At 37.5% G+C, this 18,008-nt stretch overlaps 1 protein-coding gene across 1 annotated transcript in view; it reads right to left on the bottom strand.

Annotated features, from left to right (window-relative positions):
- ROBO1 (roundabout guidance receptor 1) overlaps window positions 1-18,008 on the bottom strand; it is a 381,747-nt gene that overhangs the window by 330,829 nt on the left and 32,910 nt on the right. The gene's annotated exons all lie outside the window — the stretch shown is intronic.

The raw sequence follows: 18,008 nt of genomic DNA, 5'->3' as shown, positions 1-18,008 counted from the left end.
TGTTTCCATGAAATAAGTAATTAAAGGTTTTCAACTATGCAGCTTCATGGAGTACAAAGAATAAATCACATAAAATAAAAGCAAGACACTAACAACCCAATTTCATGCAGAATTCCAACTCCTGAAAGGTTTGAAGCCTCAGGCGCTTAGAATTTACTGTTCTCATTCAGAGAAATGATTTGCAGGCCTAAATGAATATTTCAGTTTTTTTTTTCTTTGAGTCAAATGATCCATCTGTTTACTAAAACAATTCACTGCAAAGCCAAAGAGGTCATTTCAGGGTAAAACCTCCATCTTAGCAAAGGGTAAACCAAACAGTGTGTCAAGTTGAACTATTTGAAGTATAAAGTGACATCAGATAATGTTTGATGATGGTCAGATTGTATGATCTTTCTGCTTCAGCATTTTTAAGACTGGGATACAAAGAATCATTTTTTGGGAAGGTATAACATCAACAAAGGTTTATATTTCTATGTCATTATCCTAGTTGTATGCTGTCGAACAGTGTTGGTAAAAAGCTTTATATGTAAAAATGCATATACTCTCCAACTTACTAAACAACTTACAGCCTCACCATCAGACAAAGAAGTGTTTGTCAGTAGGCTATGAATTTGTAAGTTAAATCAAGCCAATAGGCGTATGCCAGAGAACGTTTCTCATCTTCTCCTATTTTAGAATGGGAGATTCCATTTATTTCAAATCGCTAATTTGTAGTAAAGTTGGAATGCTGTGATGGGGGACTTGGTGGCAGGGGGAAAAGAGTAAAACCAGGATAGAATGCGTTCTTGTGGAATCAGCACACTGAGTAAGAAAATGTTTGTCTAAAATGAAACTATACCATATTACCTAAATTTAACATTACCAAAAATTTCAGTGGTATTAGGTTTACAATACAGCTTCTACTAAAATCAAGGAAGAGCTCCCTTTAAATAGATTATATTCTCAAAATTAAAATTATTTTTGCTTCCTAAAAAGGAAAAATAATAGAGAAGTTGCCACGATTCTTCAAATGCCATCACTGTTTGCAAGAATTAGCAGAATATATAGAGAATGAGAACTGTTCTCACTGAGGTGATTCCCCCCACTTGTTTTGCGTTTTTTTTCCCATTCCATGCATTGGAAACAGGCAAGTGGAAATGCTGTATTAGTGGCTCTGCAGATAGTCCAGAATCTAGTGGAGGAAACTGAATTAAGCAAAAAAACTGTATTGACAGTATTGTGTATACTCTTCCAACTCATAACCTTATCCATTGGATGAAAGTACAGTGCTGGGTCCCAACCAGAGTTTAATGATGTGTTTGCAGCATCACATACAGCACAGCTCTGTGGAGCCCAGGGCTCAAAAAAGAGCCTTTTCTGTTGAATCCAGATTTCCTTTCCATGAACATAAATATTAGTCATACCTCTACCAGAAAATTCAAAGATCATTTGTTTTACTCATATGTTTTGCAAAAGTTTTTCTTAAAGCCAAAGTAGAAATTTGTAGAGCGTTTTGGTTTCTGCACTAATGACTTCCATGTACCTGATCTGGAATAGCGTTTCACAAAAGGTCAGCTGTCTAAAAGCTTCTTTCCCTATTCCATCTACAGCCAACACAGAGAAATGGGCAACTCCAGAGGCTTTCTAATGGATGGATTGTAATACCTTAGAACTGATGAATCATCTTCTGGAAGTGCCTGTTTCTGCCCTCTTACTGCATGATTGGGTTAGACTTGGCCTAACAACGTTCCATACACCTGAAGTTAGGCAAGATAAATCAAATCTTTACATGTAATACTAGAGGTCTGCTTGAGTGAAGGACCTTGTTCTGCTTGGAAAAGATGTTCACACAAAGGCATCTTCAGTATCGAGCTTTAGAGATATTTAACGCAGGTCTTTGCATTAGGAGTCTCTGCTGTTGACAAAGTCTGTGAACAAGCAGTGAAACCTCTAAGAGCTCTGAATCTGAGTGGTTTGGCTGAATCATCAGCCATCTGACTGAATCATCTGAACCAAGCAGTTTCCTTGATTATTTTTGCAGAAAATTCTAAATCAGCTGTTTGCATACATAAATTAATTAAAAACTGAAGTGGCTATAAGAAGGGGATAGACTAATTACTCTGCAGTTTCCTTTAACACCATTACATTTCTCCTACAATTATGCAAGGACAAACAGACAAATGCAACTATATTTCCCCAGCCAGCAGTTCTGTAGTACAACAGGAAATTGCTCAAGCCACAGTAAAGGACCTCTGTTGAGTCTTACATGTACACAATGTGTGTGCTCCTCTCTTTGTCCCCTTTGTCAGTTCCCCATTCTTGTATTTCAGAAAGAAGCCATAATGAACTCTCTGTGCAATTAAGATCTTGTCCTAATGTCTGTATTAGAGGTCTTGACTCCCTTTAAATTTCCCTTTGAACAAAATGATTAATTAAACTTGCTTTCAGGTGGCTGGCTCCTTGATGCTGAACATCATAATAGTCTATCAACAGAAAAAATCTCTTCATGTTTTTCTATAAACCTGCACGACTTCTTGGTTTATAGAAATTATATTCTCAATGTGCAAAAGTTGCATCAACAGTCTAATAAAGCAAACAGGGCACATGATGGTACTGTTCATTCTTCCAGTATAAACTTCTAGGATGACTTTTTATTTCCATGAGCCTGGAACTGCAGGAGATCCTTTATCAGGGGAAATGTTGCTGCTTCTTCCCATTTTGGAAGACGCATTTTCCTTTGAAATTTGTGAATATGACAGAGAACTTGTAGTGAATCTATGGAAAATACCAGCATCAAAATCAGTCTTATTCTCCAAACATGCTATACATAGACAGTAAGAAGGTGAAGAAAAGAATAATAAATCTGGCTATTCTCAGTGGAAACCAGTAGCGTTCCCCATGTTCTGCTATGTTCTGTCCAGTACATATAACATGTGATGATGCTGACAAAAAGCTGCCTTTTGCTTTACTCTGTTTTCACATCTCTTTTGAGTTTTAACACCCAAGCAAGTGTTTAATCCTTACTGCTTGTTTTCCAAGCCATGGATAAATTCTTCCAAAGCTCTTTAGATAAACAGTGAAAATGCTGTTGTGAAAACATATGTGTTGCTGTCTTTCTGTTTCTTCGTTAAAATCCATTCCTTTGTACGTTTCTTTTATACTACTTCTGAGATTACGAGACACACAGGCTAGAGGTAAAATACTGATATTACATAGATTTAATCTCATAAGAAAACAGATGCCATCTTTAAAATGATGTAAAGAGTACAGGTGCTTTATATTAATCAAATTCTTTTTTGCTTTGAGTATAACTATGTCAACTGAGTTGCTTATCTGTTCATGTTCTGTTCAGATAAATTACTGTTAATCATGTTTGAGGGCATGTTAAAAAGTTTTTAGACTGGTTATAGATATCATACCATTTCAAAACTATTATAAATATTATACTCTAACAGCTATGATGCATGTGGATAACATTCAACCTGATTCATAATCATTGCCGCCTACTGTGTTACAGTAACCAATCACAACAGCATGTTGTTATTAGTCTGTGCAGACTACACTTGAACCATATATGTAGTACGTATTTCTGAGGTGGATATTACAGCCTTAGCTGCTTGACTATCACTGTATATTCACATATTACAATTATTAAGAATTTATTGCAAGATTGTAGCCCGTGCTATGTATTCAAACCTATTCCACTTTCTTACGGGAGTAGGTTGTTAGCAGGAGAGGCAAAAGAACCAAAGATATTATTTTCATTTCTTATTAAAATAACAATAACAAAATAACAATTACAAAACTGAACTTTTTTGACTCAAAACATAGAGTTTCAGCTGAGGTACACTTCCAGTGAGTTGTAAGCCCGTTACTTTTCAATATCACCAACAAAATTAGTTGCAGAATAGAAAGATAATCAAGCTGAGACCACTGAAAACCTTAGCCAGTGGCAAAGAACACACTAGAAAAGACCAGGTGTGACTTGGCTGACGTTGCAAGGTATAGCCATACAAAGTGCTCACTGAAAGCAGGTAGTACAAGTGAGCAAAAGGAATCAGAAAACTCGGCTGTGTATTTCACATGATGGTATTATGCTACCAGAAGGAGATAAGGGGAAAAGTGAGGGAGGGGAAAAGGGGAAGTAATACTGAAGACAGTTCAGATGGAATGTATTGAAGGAAACCAGGGAACAGGCAGATGCAGAAGCTGAGAAAAAGTGACAGCAATGCTCTAATGAGAAGTGGAAAGGATTAGAATAGCTTCAGCAAGTCTAGTAGCATAGGAATAACCCTGAGAAACCTAATGACATTTGGGAACTTAAAACAAGGCCTTGTATCTAGTCTGGATGCTATCAAGGTAAATGAGAATCTTTAGCAACAGCACCACTTGAGTTCTTATTCCAGTGTTATGACAGTTACTCACTGTTCATCAAAAGACTGCACTGTTGAGAGGAGGACTGGGTTATGCATTAAATATCTGAATAGGAAAAAAAAAAAAATCCTCTGAGCATACAGGAGTTCCTATCCATTTCTGAATAATACTCCCCTCCTTATTTTCTTTGACAGGAGCCAGAATGCTCGGTGTTTGACAGGGATGGGCCTTAAAAATCATCCCCAATCATCACTGTCTTTATATTTTCCTCTCTGCTGCCTATCTCGTAAAATATGATTTCCCAAACCCAGTGCCAGCCACCACTCTTCTTCAATCAAATTCTTCCTAGAGACTCACAAGTGTCACATCAACCAGTCCAGCACCTCATTATAAAACAGGGTGAAACATTCAGAAAAGAAAGCAAACAGAAAAGAAAAATGTAAATAGCATCACTTCTTGGTTACCAGGTGCATCTTATCTTATCTCTCTCTGTCTCGCAGGCTGTAAATTCCTTAGGGTAAGGGCTGTCTTAACAAGTGCTTCATAGAGTCTTTATCACAGCATCATGCATGTGTTCTAGCACAGTGAAAAATATGTCATGGAGCTACTTTTCAGCTATTGGATGTCATTTTATGCAATACTATTTTGGGATTAATATCTGTCTCATGATTTGTGTTTTGCAACAGCAAAACAAAAATTAAGATATTTGGATTTCATCGTCACCAAACCCCCAGAAATTAGTGCCAAACCTAACTTCTAATCAGACTGCAACATGAGGAGATGCACGAGTAAAATAAGTAGTTAATTTGTTTACTCTCAGTTTCTTTATGATGAGATTTGCTGCTGCTTTGTTGAATTTCAACACGCTGGTGAGATTACATGAAACTTGGCAAACTGAACTGTCTTTGTATCAAATTGCAAAACAGATTTCTAAAAACTGTCCTGAAGTCAGGACTTGCCATAGATCCCTACATTCTGATCAATACTATTCTGACACCAGACATTCAAAGCATGTGTACTTATATATGTCCATCCAATTTCTGTCTGTATTCCCGCATGATCTTTTCACTTTAAGTGTGCTGATTTCTGTTGATATCAATGTAATTTAAGTCCAAATTCATGGCATATTTGCTGTTTTTAACCTAGCCCTTTCAAAGATTTTCCCAATGAGCAGAGGCACGTGGGTGAGCACTTTCTTTGCACTGTCTGTAGCGTAAGTTTGCATTTTTCCCTCCGCCTAGGAAGAGGTGATACTAAAGGAGGAATCAGTCATTTTTGCCTCTTCTGGTGCACTGATCTTTTATACTTTCTATGCATACTCCAAAATTACAGTGGTAATACTTCTCATTTACTTCATTCTTTTCTGCAGTTTTCTAATCTGCTTTTCTAACAATCTCAGTGAAGCAGGTAGGTTGTATAAATAGAAAGATTTTTGCCCAGTGGCTTAATACATTGTGTTGCACAGTAAAAAAAGGATTGTTTCAGGGCTGGGATTAGACCTGAGAGATCACAGTTTACCTTCTTAAACTCCAATCAAATTTTACATCGTAATCTACATCTATATAGTTGAATTGCAATTTGCATACAAGCCTAATAGTCCACTTACAAAACTACATGTTTTATTTCTTCAGGTAAACCAAGGCACGTTCATATTAGGACCACATGACAACAGGTCATATGTCTTATATTCCAACAATAAACCAGAGCAGTATTTCACATTTGAGCTAACAAGACGCAGAAGAACTGTTCAACAACTCTTGGTGTCTTATTTCTTGTATATATGCAGTGTGGTCGTCACGCACTTAATAGTAGCTAATATTAAGAACAGAGCTAAACCCAAAGTTTCAGTTAGCTAACAAGCAACGCCACTCTTGTCACTCAACTTCCCTGTAAAAGAAATGGGTGTGCTATTGCATAACTTCTCCCCACTTCCATGTGGAACAGAATTGCAGTCACTCATTATTTATGCCACCATTAGCACTAGAACATGTCAATTCACTTTTAAAGTAAAGTGATAAAAAGTAGCAGGGAATTTGGGGCTACATACATTTTGCTTCCTAAACCTCAGGTTTTAGAGTAGTAGTTCTTCTAGGGCTACTTTAAATGAAAACTGTCGCTGCTAAGCAGAACTGCTAAGTCCTACTGTTAGCCAAAAATAGGAGGTCTGAAATTATCGATTAAAAGAACTGCTTTGGCACCAACTACAGGCTACTGAGAAATAGTGCAAATGCAACAAATGGCTTATTTTGTTAGAGTTCAGCTGGAGTTATTTTCTTAGATGCTGTGTATGAAGGATTTAGGCAGCTGTAAGGAAGGAGCTGAGATTACCTCTCATCTGGTGGGGGGGAACCCAGCCAGGGAGTTAGTGTGGGGTGAAACAGGCTCTCCAGTCAGGTCTTCTTCAGTAATTGCCACAGGGAAGTAAGGACTCACTAGAATCTACATTTTGCTGTACATTCCCAGTGCAGAAGGGGTAACACAAAGGTAACGCTTATTTAATGAGGAACCATGCCTATGAATAACATTTTTGGCCTCTGACTGAATTCCAAGTCTCCAAGTACATGACAGAAATATATCCATTTACTACAAGATGAAATATTACACCTAACCTATAATCACTTATTTTTTAAAATTCTCCATTCAGTATTGAAATAGACTATTTTAACCTTTAAAATAAGAGTAAAGACATCATACTGAGGAAATTATGCAAATTAAACAGAGTCCATACAAACCTATTAGTTTCAAGATCAGAGGTGACATATTTTCTAACTAATACCTGTTTAAGATCTGTTTTATGAGCCTATAAATAAATATACGCTCACAAAAACATGTATGAAAAAAGATAAGAGTATCTATAGAAGAGGACCAGGTTAATTTTCCATACCACTAATACGTTATATTAATAAACAACAATCTCTGAAAAAGAGTTTATTTATAAATTACAGAATTCCTATTACTGTCCTGTAGTCATGAGTTTACATAGGATTTACAGACTAAAAATTTGCTGATACCATGGACATAATAGCTAGATGCCTGGGGACTCTTATAACAGACCCTTTGATTCAGAATATACTAGAGCAAGCATTCATTTGGTGGTTTTCCTTGTGTCCACAATAACACCACCTGCCTTAAAATGGCTGCTTTGAGTCAGCTCTCCCCCAGAGCAGACAGTCGGCTAGTGCTCTCCAGTGCATTGCATGCTCTTAATAGCAATGTACTATTTTTTCCCAAATACCACAGCATCTATTCATTTGGGAATCCGTGGCAAGCTGGACTGAGGCCAGAGAGTAGTCCCCCTGCTCTGCCTGCTTCTGGCAGAATCACCATCCACAAACCTGCTGCTTCTAGCAGAATTACTAGAGGTGCGTGGAAATTGTACTCATGACTTCATAAGGAACTTCGCAACTCTGTTTTTTTTCCTATTCAGAAATCAAATAAAAATAATATACAAAGCCTGAAGCATTTGGTTGCTGAAGAGGACATTTTCTAATTTTGTCTTTACAACTGAAGTATATGATAAGTTCTGTGAGAAGCAATTAAAACCGGAAAATTTAAATGTCTCACACAATCCTTATTAACACGCTTTATTTTTTATTTTCTCTTTTTAACTGATTTTTTTCATTCATGTGAAATGTTTTGATTTTGATAAATCACTATTTCAGAGAAAAAACTGTTTTGCTAAACATTAACTCCCATTTCACATATATTAACTTTCCTGCAAAGGATTACATTTTAAGTTTGATTTTGCACCAGCTATCCCTATTGGAAGGCTGTGCCAGAATTTTACTCCTCTGATGCATAGACGCCTTTTTCTAGGTTATAAGTTTATTTATAGCCACTTTATGCCTTCTTAGCATTGTGCCAACATCATCTTTATGTTTGATCATTACCTTCTCTTTCCCTGATGAATATCTGCTGATGAATGCTTTTGGGAGCAAGCCTCCCCTCAAATTTGTTTCTGCATCACTGTTTACCAGTTGTCATTTTGTGACTGATGTGTACACTCAGGTGTTTTTCCTTTATCATTCCACAATCATGAATCTCAAATTTTTGGTAGATAATCTAAGTCTCCTAGTTTATGACCTTGTTCTTCACGTACTCAGTCCCACTTCAGTTTTGCTAGTTCTTATGGTCAATATAGCTTTCCCTAAATGGTGTTCTGATATTCTTTTGTATTTATATCTCCAAATCTTACCATACATCATGTTCTCATATAGGGATGGCTAGGAAAACTAGTAATCTAGGGCAGAGCAAAGACAAATATTTGAAAGATTCCACTGTTACTTTGCTTCAGCTTCAATATTTCTATAGTTCTCCCTTCAGCATCATCTATTGAGTTGCTTACTCAATTTACTGATCTTATACTAGTTTCAATCTTCTGCAGTGTACTTTAATTTTTGCTTATGTAGAGTAGAAAAAAATATGTACAGGTATATCAAATATAAGCTTTTCTTTCATCTCAAGAAATTAGTTATCAAAGAAAAATATGAAATCTCATCATAAGTCTTCATAGTCATCAAGTATAGAAAATCTTATTCCACTTTCCTTTTCCCCCCTCCCTTTCTCAGTCATAAATATGAATCTCATTTAACACCACTGTGATCACAGTGTTTTTCACAGTAAAAATCAATGTGCCTGTCAACACAGTCTTTTTCCATCCACCATACTCTAAACACAAACCATGCAAAAACACAGTTTCTCTCCAGTTTAGACCTAATACTACGAGTGCACAGCTGTGAATGTGTCAGGCAAGTGTGGGTAACTGAAGAGCAGGACATGTCACACCTTGGGTTTTTAACACTGACTTCCAGCTTCCTACCAAACCCTTCCACACTGTCCCTAGTCTTCTACCAACATCTCCTTTCTACTGTGTTTTCTATCTCCCTCAGAGAACTCCAAGCCAATGTCCATTCCCTCCTGCTCCATTGGCACTTCTACTGCACATCTCTCCTCACAGGAACCATGCTCCACACCTTCTGCATTTCGCTACCTTGCCTTTTCTTTCTGTACCCTCAGCTACCTGTGGAGCTCCTCAGAGTGACTGAAGGGCAAACAGGAAAGCCATTGTGGGAACAGGCAAGCCCGTGCCCTTTGCCAGAACTTACTCTGCTTTTAAACATCCTTTTGCCCAGAATGAGTATCTTCCATTTTCCAGGCATCAATGCTAACATTTGTGGAGTGTGGAAAAAAAATCTGGTAAATCTGTTTGGAACATAAAACAAGCTGAAGATGAAATACAAAATTCAGCTTTGTATTCTTTCCAAATTTGGTATTTCCTGGAAGGCCACTTCTCTCATACCAGGTCCTCTGTAAATCTTCAGTCAAAACCAGCATATCAAAAGGAATGAGCCTTAGCATCAGATTAGATCTTTTTATTATTCTTTATTTGAATTAGCTAAAAATAATTTTGAAAAATTTCAGCACAGAAGCAAATGGAAATAAACAGGCTAGATAATGAATCCTTCTCATAGCTGCTATAACTGTAACCACAGTACTTGAATACTGCATCGATATTTTCCCCCAATAGTTTGTTTTTAATATCCGCCAAAACTCTAGAGTTATTCCGAGGCACCTTGTGGTCTTTGCAATGTTAGTTTCTGTAGCACAGTGCAACAGTTAAAACTTCTGAAAAAGCCTGATCCTTTGGGAAACAAATAATCCATGTTTGCTTTGCCTGCCTGAATTTGTATTCTTGTGAAAGATGAGACTCCAAGAAAACTCTAAAGTAACCCCCCCCCCCCCACACACACACTAAAACACTGTCACTGGTGTCTGCTTAAGGACTGATAGAATAGGCCAATGATTTTGGGGGCATCACGTCCTTTAAAAAAGTTCCCACACTCAGATGCCTGTCAATGGTGGTGCCAGTGAACCGTTACGCAAAGTCCCCCAAACACTTTGTAAACTAGGATCCGGGAGGACAATAGTAAAGTTCAGTACTGGAAAGAGATAGTGTACTGAATGCACAATGCCAAGCTTTGTCTGCGGGGGCTTCTGTCGAGGGAGAGGGCTACTTAATCTCCCCACTTGCCCTGGGGATTCGAGCTGTTTTAATGTGTCCTTTTTGAGAGCCTGTGAACTGTAGAATATAGGCTGGTAACAACTTTCTTTAGGACTGCCTCAGCAGAACCAAAAGCTGCCAACACAGAATACCAGCACAGTGGTGCTAATGAGCACAAAGAAGACCTTTAACTGTTTTTACAGCTACCATGGCTAGGGTTTCATGTCATTCCTTGGTGAAGGAACTAATTCTTTGGCTTGTTTTATATGAGCCTAGCTTCTATCACACTGCAGAGGATGGCCTCTTCACCCATTTTTCTTTTTTTTTCCTCTTTTTTGAATAATAATAAAGCCTGATGCATCTTTAATGAACTGTGGGGCTTTCAGGGCTTTTTTCTTCCTTCTTACTACACAGTGTAGATACACAGTGCATATGTACTGACTGATTCAAAAAAATATTAGAATTATTATTGATTTGTCTAAGGATGAGCAGCAAATGCAAATCAAAACCATTGACATAAATTTTAACATTCAGGGATAAACTCCTGAAGTCAGTGAAATTCCTGAAGCGAGAGTAGAATAAACTGATAATCCTTACTTCAGGAATGTTCTAGTTTTTGCATTTTTAGAAAATGTTAATGTTTTATTTTATGTAATTTGGGCCTTTGGCTGTTTACTATATATTATGAATTAAACTGTTCTGTAACTGGGAAAAACAAAATTGTAAAAATGGTGCCATATATTACAATGGATGCACAGTGCAAGCACAAAGATGTAGACCCTAAAACAAAGAACAATATCAGAGATACCTTTTAGAGGAATGAATGACTTGAAGTAATTAAAGGAGTCCTGTGTATAAACAGATGAACTCAAGGGCTTTCCATTGTCCAACCAAAAATGTTTTCTTTATTATCTACATACTACATTACCTATATGTGGACATAAGAAGTATAAATCATTTTCAGTTTAGGCTTTGTGAATGTTGTCTCTGCATCAGTCTAATTACTGCACTTATCAATGCACTCACAACAGGCTACATGAACATTTGTATTTGACTGTTATCTCCTTCCCTCTAGGTATCTAGATACCATATACAATCTGTATGTGCATATATACATATTGGTATCTGAATATCCTTTTGTTTCCTTTTTATCCTCCTTCAGTTTCCTTTTCCTTTCTACTTTGCTCTGAACTGTTGCATTAAAAATTAAAAAGATACAGCGCCAACTAAGGTTGAAGTGTTAATGAGCTACTCAGGGCAAAGGACATGTTCAAAAGCTGCAGTTAGCTGCTTTTTGCTGCAGTAGTGTAGGACAAAGCAGCACAGTTCTTTGTATGTGTATTAGTACTTCATATCAAATAATAAATGGACCATAAGTAACAGACTCTTGCATATGCAAGCCCCAAATGCAGCTGCATGTTTTGAAGCACACTAGCATGCTGTAGTCTCTTTGTAAATGAATGTAATTTATGGTCTCATGAAAAATCACAGATATTTACTCATAGAACCAAATCAAAACCAGGCTGATCAGACTGAATCCACGAGAAATGCACGTTAGTTAATCTGGAAGCATTAAAATAACTTTAGTTTTAGTACTTTGGGGCTTTCTCTATCTAGAATCATTTCTGCATCACTGACTTTTTATGTGGAAAGAACTGCTGTGAAGCAAACCTGCTTTATCATATACTGATGCCTCCTGAGATTAGCCAACAAGGTGAGAACTCATGCTGAGACACTAGCTTTACACCTATATGTCATGAGCCAAATTCATGACCCATTTTAGTAAATTGTTGCACGCTTTGCACATGATGTCACAAGATGGTCAATGAAGTCAATCAAATAACATGCTTTAAGGAGAAAAAAAATCAGAAATAAACAGCTGTAATAAGTTTCATTCTAAATTATACCAAAATCATGGGATACAGATTTAGCAAAAAGATAAACTATGCATGGCATTTTACAGTCAATGGAGTTTTGCTTGGCAACAAACATTTGCTGAGAATCAAAAAGTTCATACAAAACCAGTAACTCAGTCCTGCTCTAGGAATCAGATGAACAATTTTGCTCAAGAATTTCTAGGGAATTAAACCAAGTTCTACAGGGTCAATATTCAAAGATTTCTTTATACAGCTAGGATAATAGATTAGATTTTCCCTAGAAATTGTGGACTCAATTCAAGCCCAAGCCAATTGCTCTCATTTACTCTTTCCCAATGGTATTTTGAACCAAACCTGTTCTTACAAAATTTAAGTGACTTTCAAGGATGACTGCAAAATACATAACTGAGATAGCAATGGTGTTAATGATGCTAGCATTTAACTAGCTACAACCTCAAACAAAATAGAACAAAACAGAGATTTGGAGTACGTTGGTTTTTGAAGAAAAGTGGAAACGCACAAACATGCTCTAATACAATAAACTACTAATGAAAAACATGAAATTTATTTCAAATTTTTGCAGGTAATGTAGGGTATCCAATCCATGCAAAAGCTGTAGGATGAACCTGCAGAACATGTGGGAAACACTTATTGTTTAGCCACCATGTGGGATAAAAAGTCCTGAAGAACTACAAACCCAGTCAAGTTTGCTTTGACTTGCTCTAATAGCACCAGCTTGGCTTATATCTATCTGGAGCAAGTGAACTCCAAAAGATGTGATAGGTGCATAAATCATCAAGTGGCATAATATTTCTAAAGGCAGGTTTTATGTCGTTTGTACTTGCTCCCGGTGTAGTGGAGCAGAAGTAAATATATGGTGAAAGGAGGATGAATGTGGCTGGAGTAAGGTCATGTTCACCGGCTGCCAGAACAGAAGGATGGTGGACTGATACATGGCATAATGTTTGGTTACCTTGTGGAGGAGAGACCACTTTGGATAGGAAAGGCTAAAGGAAAAATCTGTTTTCCTGGCTTCAGCAGAAAAAATTAATCTTTATATTAGCAGTTTAATTTCTGACTTAAAAAGAAAACTTAGCTGACCACAAGAGATTGGTTTTGGATTCTCATGAATCAAGTAAAAAAGTGAAGAGGCAGAGAAAGAGAAATTAATTACATGAAAGCTACATCCACATTTCCCTCTCTGAAGCTGAAGTCCAAACAGAAAAGCTTCCGTGGCTTTGCTGAGTGTTGAGCCAATGCCTGTAGCTCACTGTGGATACAGGGAGCCCCTAGGTGACTATAAATTGCAGATCCCTGCATTAATGCAAATATAGCTACATTCACACATCTGTGTTTTATTAGGTCAATATCGGTTGCCAAAATAAGTATTATCATTTCCACTAATAAATAAATAGTATTCTTAGGACTAGTCAAATGCAAACAATTTTACTGCCACAGACAACCCTGCTAAGGTCTTGTACTTTAGGCACATTATTTTTGTGTACAGAGCATGATACAATATTTTTGTGTACAGAGCATTTGATAGTGGAGTAATTCAGTTTCCAGAAATTATTTTGTATAGTTGCAGCAGAATCTTACTAATTCATCCTAATAAACAACAGTCCCATTTCTGAGTTACATCTTGTCTATATGAGGAAATGAATGCATTGTGAACTAGCATGTGAATTAAAAGTATACTTGCTACTCAACACCAATTCCTTGTATGGATATGCTAAAATCTAGATTTGTCCACCTAATTCTGAGCATGTAACCAAAGAATCCAAGTTAAGAGTGTAAGCATCTTGCAGTTTTTCTACTGCCAGTAAAGAATCCATTTGAGATTTCACTTACGCTCTAGAAGAATCTCTCTTTAAGCTATTACTTGCATAGAGTAAGCAAATAGGTTGCCCCAAACTAAATACCAAAAGTTAGGTGAGATTTGTCTTGGTGTAAGGGTGCTCTGAAATAGTGAGCCAAATGTATGCCAGGAGGCATCTTGCATAGGTGTTGCTCTGGCTCCATAATTGTTCCCTTTGTGCCCAGGTCAGCAGTGAACAGGGGTTTGGTACTGTGACTGCTTATGTTGTGCTGGCTCTCTATATAAAAAGAGGAGTTCTATCTTCACGGCTGTCAAATCAATATTTTTTTTACAAGCTTTAAAAGTTCACAGTTTTCTAGTGGAGAGGAGAGAGTATAAATAAAGAAAATGTAATCCTTAGGCCCTTTTCCTCTCCCACTCCCACCCCAAAGGACATCAGTATGTTCTGTCTGGTCTCTTTCAGCTTTAACATTTCCTGCTACACTCAATGAAATTTAAACAAAATCACTTTTACAAACATTTAAATGGAAAAGTATGGAGTTTTGTCATTTCCCTCCTTGTGTAGCATTAATTAACAAAGCCTTTTTGTGAAAGCAAAAAGCTTTCCTATTTTAGAACTGGCATGCTCCTCCTTACTGATTCCCAACTGTGGTGGCACAATCCAGTATTTTTGAACAATGATGAGAACAGAAATAGATGGAATTCAATAGAAGCATGAATAATGGCAACCAGAAACAGAGTGGTGACATAATCTGTCTTCCAAACTGCCTTGAGATACATTCAAGAAAACACCACATTGTAACTTGTATGTTGTGATCGCCTCTGATAGGTATCACCAAATAATTTTCAGGACAGATTTATCCACTCTGGTTAGCCATTTAAACATTTTTTAATGAAAGCTATGCTTACATACTTATGTCATATATGCCTTCAGCTCCCACATCCTAATGATTATCAGCTGGTTATTTTCCCTCTTGTGCTTGAAAAAGTGGAGGCTCTACAGCGTTTCCCATGTGGTGGTTTATGAAAACACACTTGGGAAGGATATGCCGTGTGAAAAACATATTGAACAAACATGTTCAAGAGGGCAAAAGAGATGTAATGCTCTGTGAGACTAAAGATGCATGAATATGCAGAGAAATACAAGGGAACAACCTGAATGTGGTGTGAGGCTGTTAAGATTTTTAAATCGAAGGAGGTGGATGAATTCATATTCAACAGAACAAACTCTATTTCCAGCTGATGGGTTTTTGTTTCCAACACCAAGTTGTAAGCATCTTTGGTCAATACTATATTGGGGTATCAGAAAGACAAATATGTTTTAAAAAATGTTGTTTTTACAGTTTAATTTTAAAATTTAAAAAAATTATAATTCATTACTAGTAAAACAATCTAACAGAGTGAAGATGCAAAGTATTCAAATACTGATTAAATTTACGGTCCTCAGAGGGATATGACCCATTACAATTTGCTTATTATTATAGCTTTTGGGGGAACAAGAGATGCATGGCTGTTAAAGCTGTGCCACGATTTATCACAGTCTTCTGTTTTCATTTGTTTGTGACTTTCTGAAAGAGTCTTTTTTTGGGCTGAGACCTCTATAATTGGTCTCAGCACAATGGAACTCCTCCTCACTCATCTTTCTTCCCTCCCCATCCCCCTGCCTTCAATCTGTTCAGCATTTCTGTGTTAGTGGTGAGTGGAAAAAATAGCACTTATTAGAGACTTTTTTTTTTTTTGGCTTCACCATGATTCAAAAGCTGTCTAAAAAGAAACCGAGAATTTTTATTTGGCACAGTGAACAGCACAAGCTGCCCAGTTTAAAGGTGCAGTTGAAGTGGTGCTTTTGAAGGGTACTGGCAAAGTGCCTTAGGAGGCATTTCACTTGTCTTTGCCACAGGCAGGTAAAATCCTTCCAGTTCCTTCCTGCTCGCTGACATAATGCCATGCCCATAAGTCTAGAACATTTCCCTTTGCAATTGCCAAAAAATAACTACTAAAAGCACACAAAAGTCAATACAGCAGCAAGATCAAATAGAGTATGGTGGAAGGAAAGGTGGGTTTGGGGCTACTGCAATGGTTTGCGAGCTCGTTAAATAAAGACCTCTACCCCTTCTTTCAGATAGATCAGTGCATGATTTTCATCTCCATTTCCTTTATATGCAGCAATGAGCACTACAGTTGATCTGTCCTTCTCCATCTCTTCCCTCTTCCCATCATTTCTTTCTGATCTTTCTTTTCCCTTTTCCTCTGCCCCTCCGTGAGATTTACTACTTGGAGTTCAGTCTTTTTCACTTGCAAAACCCTTCCGTTTGTTTTTGTTCTACTGCTAGTGTCAGTTCACTAGGGGTTACGTGCAGATAGTAGTAACACACCCTCCAAGAACTGTGAAGCTCTATTGTATTGACAAAAAAGGCAACCGTGAAAGAGAGCTCAAACCCCTGCCAAAGTGAGAGCTACAGTCCAACTGTACAGATCTAGCACAGGCCTGCATACCAGAGGGCTGTCTATCAGAAGTATATGTTCAGATGGATTGGTAACTTTTTTTGCACCTGTAAGCATTCCCTAACCTTTAGTCTGAAATAACTGGAAACTCTGGAATGGTTCCTCAGTGTATGCAAGTGAAAGGTTTAGGACAAGATGACACTGCTTTTAGTTGGGATCCATAGATATGATTTCATAGACTATAATTAATCAGTGTAATGTCTGATGTGGGCTCAAATATTCAGACTTGCTCCTCTTTTTCCTTCTCTTGAGTTTTGAGAAGTCATCTGGGCAAAGATGGGCCCTGGATTCTCTTTGCATGCCAGGTCCACATCAGTGGAATGCCCCTCATTTCACTCACATTCCTCCTCAGCTGGACAAGGTCAAGGGGAGAAATAATCACAACCAACCAGTGCTGTGTTGCTTGCACTTGATTAAATATACTGACACTATCATTAATCAAAGTTATGTTTTAATGGTATATTCACAGTAAAATATATGACTGATGCTATTGATACCAGAAGAACAACATTCTGTTATCTTGCAACTACTTCATCTTCTTTAAAATGATTGGCAATTTGCATCTGAGGGTATACGTGAGTGAATGAATGCACATGTGTATTTATTCCTGGCTTTTATGTGTTTATCCATAGTATCCATAACACAGATTTGCTTCTCTACGTATAAGGCTGCCACGTGTAATATCTGCACAAGTAATTTTGTTATTTACATATGTGAATTGCCAGTGCATGCTTTTAGAGCAGCTCATCATACCATTCACTGCCACCTAAGGAAAGCCTGGGACAGCCGAATAACAGCACTCTGCAGCAGGAACTGGAAGACATTCTGCATTAGAGAACTCCACTTGTCTGAAGGCACAAAACATGGGTGTGAGGGGAAGAGCATATTTGGCATGACATTGATTTATGGGGTGCAGTGTACTCCTCCTGCATACCAAACACAGCGTGCAGGCTGGTGTGGAGATTAGACGAGGTGAGGCCGTACTTTATTTCCTATCCCCTTGAGAGCCTGCTCACCCCATAAGGATGAGGGATAAAGAAGTCTCTGTAAACACCTGTTTCTCTATTTTTCCTTTCTCCTTCTGCACTGTTGCCATATCTAGGAAGAATCTAGCCCATATATTAATCCAATTTCTTTAAAAAATTAAAATTTCAATCCATAAGGAATGGGTTTAGCAAGCAAACAAATTACATTCATAGCCATTCTCTAATGGGCCTTTGAGTTTCAAGGCTTTGTAATTCCAGTCTCTGTGTATAGTACATACTTTTCCCTAAAGGAACTGACAGAATTTGTCTTGATTACTGAAAACAGATGTTTGTAGCATACGCATCATGTATTATAGCTATGTTGCATGAAAAACTGTAGAGAGAAATTTGTTTCATCGCATGCAAACTTATAGGTCTCCACTAGAGGGAGATCAGCAGAAAGCAGAAAAAACCTTCTGTTTCCAGAA

The sequence above is a fragment of the Strix aluco genome, chromosome 2, assembly GCF_031877795.1.
Source record: "Strix aluco isolate bStrAlu1 chromosome 2, bStrAlu1.hap1, whole genome shotgun sequence".
In the NCBI taxonomy this organism is placed as follows: Eukaryota; Metazoa; Chordata; class Aves; order Strigiformes; family Strigidae; genus Strix; species Strix aluco.
This window is presented reverse-complemented; position numbering and strand designations above follow the sequence as displayed.